This window comes from Apium graveolens, chromosome 1 (assembly GCF_009905375.1).
Source record: "Apium graveolens cultivar Ventura chromosome 1, ASM990537v1, whole genome shotgun sequence".
In the NCBI taxonomy this organism is placed as follows: domain Eukaryota; kingdom Viridiplantae; phylum Streptophyta; class Magnoliopsida; order Apiales; family Apiaceae; genus Apium; species Apium graveolens.
Window position 1 is genome coordinate 101,715,105 of NC_133647.1, and position 6,141 is coordinate 101,721,245.

Genomic DNA, 6,141 nt, shown 5'->3' on the forward strand with positions numbered 1-6,141 from the left:
CTTACCCATATCGAAAATAACACAGAGCTCTTCAGAACAATGCCACACCACTTCCATATATGCTTCAACAAAACTGCAGCTACAACAGTCCAAATGACATAGCTCCAGCTACAACAGTCCAAATACATCGCTTTTACTATAAGAACCCTCCTACTATATGAACTATCCTTCACATATCTTGAGGAACCCTGTAAAATATTTACGATTTATGCCAAAAATTATATAAGTTCCTAATATGGAGATTAACCAGTAGATATGCGGTGAATCAAATAATGTTCCCTATATTGTACCCTTTAGTCTGGAACTCTAATGTACTTGGGAGAAATAAGAAGTATGTTCTCAGGCTTTAAGTCTGTGTGTATAAGGCACAATTCATGCATGACTGCACATGTATAAGCATAGGAATATTATTATCACATAAATTAGTAAGCTGATAAAAAACCAGAGCATTAACCTACTTATAAGATGCTTTGACATAATTTTTTACCAAAAATAAATAACTTGTAGTTTACTACACACGTGCTACACTGTCCAGAAGTTGTCTGCCAAGCTTCTCAAAGACCTGTTAAAACCATTTAAATTCATCCAAAGATCTTAAACCCCGTTACTATATTACCTAGTTGAGATTAATTAATCCACCAAATTATCATTATATGTACTTACAATACAGATATGGTTATGATAGTCAAACCAGTTCCTTATTTGTACACAGCTGTATGGAATAAACCAATTTTAACACCAAACACAAATTACAATAAGCATCTACAGTTTGTCAAAATAAATCACATTGATCTTACCAGTTACTCCCTTTTTCATTTTTACCAAGCTGTTACAACACATCAACTTCAATCATTGATGTTTCCCGATATTTTTCAACACCTCAGACAACTTTAATGGCTACCATTTCTTCCCCCTATTTATCCCAGCATTTTAAAACTTGACCAAATGTACCTTCACCCATCTTGCTGTGAATCTTATCTGTAAAAGTCCAATTTAAAAAGGAACACAAGAACACATTCAGAAACAAATATTGATGAATCGAAACAAGGAACATAATATTTATATGGTGGAGAAGGTAGTTACAACGAGATGTTCGATTATCTCGAACAGCAAACACATAATGCCCATCTTTGTCATCTTCTCTCCATGGGGGAGAGTCATTCCGAGCCAGTTCCTTCAAAGATAATGAATTTGTATTCTCTGTAGGTATTCCTCAGGAAAAGATTGTGAAATTTGCAACTTCTTGCGCAAAGAACAATTCAAGCAGAGCCTGCACCAAGGAATAAACGATTAGACATACATATATTGCTCAATACAAAATCAGATCTTCATCCCTCATTAATACCTTCAAATATTTAACATACAATATGGCACCAATCATCTATCATAACAACAATTCATACAAAAAACTTTCAAAATAATAATTCAGTTCCTAAAACAAGGTAGAAATTTTTTACGCCCCCTTCCACAAAACAAAAAGTTTCAACAATTTGTAAAGAAAACTATCAAAATAATAATTCAGTTCCGAAAAACAAGGTATAAAACATTACACCCTCCTTCCAAAAAGTAATAAGTCTATATACCAACCTAATTGATAAACCAAGAAGTAAATCAAACAGCATATAAGTTTTGTCAAAGGCAGCAGAAGCAAAAGAAACCCCCAAAACAAAGTAGTATGTATGAACAACCCCTAAAAACATATACTAAAACCCACAAAACAAACTTACTTATTGCAAACACATAATTAAGAACATAATATGATAAAAAACCCCAATAAGAAACCTCCAAAAAGAAAGAAACCAGAACAAAATAAACCCCCAAAAACAAAATATAAACCCCCCAAAAAGCGTTTCTTGTATACATGCACAAAGAATTTAAACGGTATATAAACCATAAGAAGAATATACCTCCAAATGCTCTTTAGTGTTACAAAACTCGAGATGCTCCAAAACCTCAATGTTTAATTTGCTCCAACTTCCAGATGCTCGAAAGCCTCTACCTCTACTTAATTTGAAGCTTAATTTGCTCTAATTTGGAGCTCCAAAGCTTGAATTTGAATTTGGGTTGAAATTAGGGTTTAGGAGAAAGGAGAGAAAGAGACGGGGTGAAGATGAGAGATGAGATGAGAGGTTAGAAGACAGTAAGAAAGAAAGAGGGGAGAGATGAGAGAGATATGAGAGGTGAGAGAGACGAGATAGACGAGAGAGATGAGGGTAGCGGGAGAGATGAGGGTCGCGGAAGAGATATTTGGAAAAAAAAGGGAATAAGGATAAAGTGAATAATTTGTTAAAATTAAAGGGGGGAAAGTGTACTGAAACCGGGGGGAAAAAAGACAAGTAAATTTTTATTTTTTTAAAAATGGCCAGAGACAATGGTTAACAAAATCAATTGATCTCAAATTTAAAAGCATATATTTGGCCTTTTTAATTTCTGAACATAGACACCGCTTACTATGTGAAACCGATGTCAGTATTCGTATTTAACATCGCTTTTTTCTAAATCGATGTTAAACAGAATTTTAACATCGGGTGCATTACATGCCGATGTCTAAGCACCGATGTTGTATTTGCTATTTCTAGTAATGCACCTTCGTCCCAAGTAGATAAGATCAAAATTTCTCAAAACCATAGACAATAGGCAAAAGTTCTTTCTCAGTAGTGGTGTAGTTCAGTTGAGCACCATTAAGAGTCTTACTAGCATAGTAGACTATATGAAATATGTTGTTCTTTCTTTGCCCAATAACTGCTCCAACTGCATAGTCACTTGCATCGCACATCATTTCAAACGGTTTAGACCAATCAGGTGCAGTTATGACAGATGCCCTAATCAAACTCTTCTTTAATATCTCAAAAGCGGCAAGGCACTCGTCATCAAACTTGAAAGGAACATCTTTCTCTAGCAAATTGCACAACGACTTCGAAATCTTTGATAAGTCCTCGATGAAATGCCTATAGAAACCCGCGTGACCAAGAAAACTGCGAATTCCCTTAACAGAAATTGGTGGAGGAAGATTTTCGATAACCCCCACCTTGGCTTTATCCACCTTAAGACCCTTACTAGAAACCTTGTGACCAAGAATTATGCCTTGGCGCACCATAAAATGACATTTCTCCTAATTGAGAACCAAATTAGTCTCAATACACCTTTTCAGCACTAACCCAAGATTGTGCAAGTTCTAAAGACCGAGAAATCATCCATAAACACTTCTACATTATATCCAATCATATCAGAGAAGATAGCCATCATGCATCTCTGAAAAGTGGCTGGTGCTCCATATAGCCCCAAAAAACTCTCCGGAATGCAAAAGTACCAAAAGGACATGTGAATGTAGTCTTGATCTTCTGGAGCGATACAAATCTGATTATATCCCGAATAGCCATCCAGAAGATGGTAGTAATCATGCCCAGGCAATCTATCAAGCATCTGATCAATGAAAGAAAGTGGGAAGTGATCTTTCCTTGTAGATTTGTTCAGCTTTCTGTAATCCATGCAAACTCTCCACCCCGTGATTGTTCGTGTAGGAATAAGCTCATTCTTCTCATTTGCTACCACGGTGATACCACCTTTCTTCGGCACACACTGAACTGGGCTCACCCATGAACTGTCAGAAATATGATAGATGATCCGTGCATCTAGATACTTGAGGATTTACTTCTTCACAACCTCTTTCATGATCGGATTTAGCCTTTTATGTTGCTCAACAATAGGCTTGCTTCCTTCCTCTAGAAGAATTTTGAGCATGCAATACGAAGGGTTGATTTCCTTGATATCTCCTATAGTCCAACCAATTGCCAATTTGAATTCTCTAAGAATTCTCGAAAGCTTTTTCTCATCGCTAATTGAAAGGTCAGAAGCAATAATAACAGGAAAGGTAGATGCATCACCTAAAAATACATGCCTCAAATGTTCAGGTAAAGGCTTAAGCTCAAGAGTAGGAGCTTCCTCAATAGATGGCTGAAGGCGCTTTGGAGAACTTTTCAGCTCCTCCAACCCAAGAGATTCAAAAGGCATATTCATCTTTCGCTTCCAGGGAGAAGCATTCAAATATTGAAAATGTTCATCACCTTCGTTATCTTCACTATCGGAATTCCCCTACAATGCCTTTTCTAAGGCATCGGACCTTAGCAATCGATCAAGTTCAGAAGTAACCACAGAATCGACCATTTCCACCTTAAAATACTCATCATTCTCCGTAGGGAATTTCATGGCATTGAAAACATTAAAAGTTACATCCCGATCCAGCACTCGCATGGTGAGCTTACCTTTCTCTACATCTATCAGGTTCGGCCAATAGCCAAGAAAGGTCTTCCCAAGATTATGGGAATCTTCTTATCCTCCTCGAAATCAAGAATTACAAAATCAGCAGGGAAAATGAGTTTATCAACCTTGACCAAGACATCCTCCACAATAACTCATGGATATGTAATAGAACGGTTGGCCAACTGCAAAGTCATATAAATAGGTTTTGGATCAGGTAAGTCCAACTTCTTGAAGATTGACAAAGGCATCAGATTGATGCTAGCTCCCAAGTTACATAAACACTTGTCAAATGACACCTTTATAATGGTGCAAAGAATAGTGAAGCTTCCCGGATCTTTAAGCTTCAGAGGCAACTTCTGTTGCAGAACAACACTGCATTCCTCTATGAGAGCAACGGTCTTAAAGTCAGCAAGCTTCACTTTCCTAGAGAGAATACCTTTCATGCACTTCACGTAACTAGGCATTTGTTCAAGAGCTTCAGTGAAAGGTATGTTAATGTGAAGTTTCTTGAACACCTCTAGAAACTTCTCAAACTACGTATCCAGCTTTTTCTTCTGCAGCCTTTTAGGAAAGGGAGGTGGAGGATAGAAATGTTTCTCCCCTGTATTACCCTCAGGAGGAGTTTGCTCAATAGTAGCCTTCCTTGGTTCCACTTCTGCTTCCTTCTGCACTTCTTCTTCAGCCACAACTTCAGATTCTGGAGTCTTAGCTTTTTCAGGATTTGCAACCTTACCAGATCTCAATGTAATTACCTTAACATGCTCCTCAGCTTCCTTCTTGCCTGGCACTTCAGTACCGCTCGAAAGCGTGCCAGGTTGACGATTCAGTAATGCATTAGCAATCTGCCCAATCTGATTCTCCAAGGTCTTGATAGAAACAACTTGGCTCTTGCACATGAGCCTCAACTCCTCCAATTCAGATTTTTCATTAGCTTGAGGTAACTACTGAAATTGAAGTTGTTGCCTAGGGGCATATTGCGGTTTTTGAAAACCAGGAGGGTTATACTGCTTTGCTGTTTATGGCTGATAAGGTTATTGCACCGCATTCTGATTGTTGCTTCAGCTGAAGTTAAGATGATTGCGGTTATTGGGATGTTAAACTTACCTGTCATCCTTGGCGATATGTCCAACTTTTCCGCACTTATAGCATGTTACTCCAAGTTTCTGCACCTTACACTCATTGGCCGAATGTCCCTTCCGATTACATCGATAACATGTCATGTTGAGCTTGTTGTAATTTCACGAATGTTTCTTCCCACAATGCCTACATTCGACCCTTGGCTGTTTGTCATCATTCGCTTGACCCTGATTCTGTTGATGGTTCCCTTTATTATCATGTCTCATGTTCACTTCCCCTTTTTTCTATGCATTTTATCCTTTCTGGAACCCAATTCTCTTCACATTTCTGTCTTGCTGATATCCTGATTCTGACCTTTCCCTTTGATGAAACATTTTCCTCTTCTTAATATTTCTTTCTTTTCCGGATTGTGCTCCATTACTTTCAATCAATGCCGCCTTCTGAACTACCCCGACATAGGTACCAATCTCAAACATCGACACTCTATCCCGAATCAAATATTCGAGCCCGTGTTGAAATCTCTGAGCCTTCTCTTCCTTAGTATCCACGTACTTGGTCACAAATCTTGACAATTCTGTAAACTTCTTCTCATATTCCAAGATTGTCATACTTCCTTGTTTCAATTCCAAGAATTTCATCTCCATCTGCTTATGCATATACCAGGGGTAATATTTTTCCAAAAATAACTCCTTAAACCTAGTCCAAGTAACTGGTTGAACTTCTTCCAAGGCTTTGACTGAATCCCACCAATAAATCGCTTCCCTTTTTAAGAAATCTGTGGCATATATGGTCTTCTATTCTTCC

At 37.8% G+C, this 6,141-nt stretch overlaps 1 pseudogene; it reads right to left on the reverse strand.

The window, feature by feature from the left end:
• Nucleotides 1–293: 293 nt before the first annotated feature.
• On the reverse strand, nt 294–5,480 carry LOC141693560 (serine/threonine-protein kinase AFC2-like; annotated as a pseudogene).
• Nucleotides 5,481–6,141: the final 661 nt, after the last annotated feature.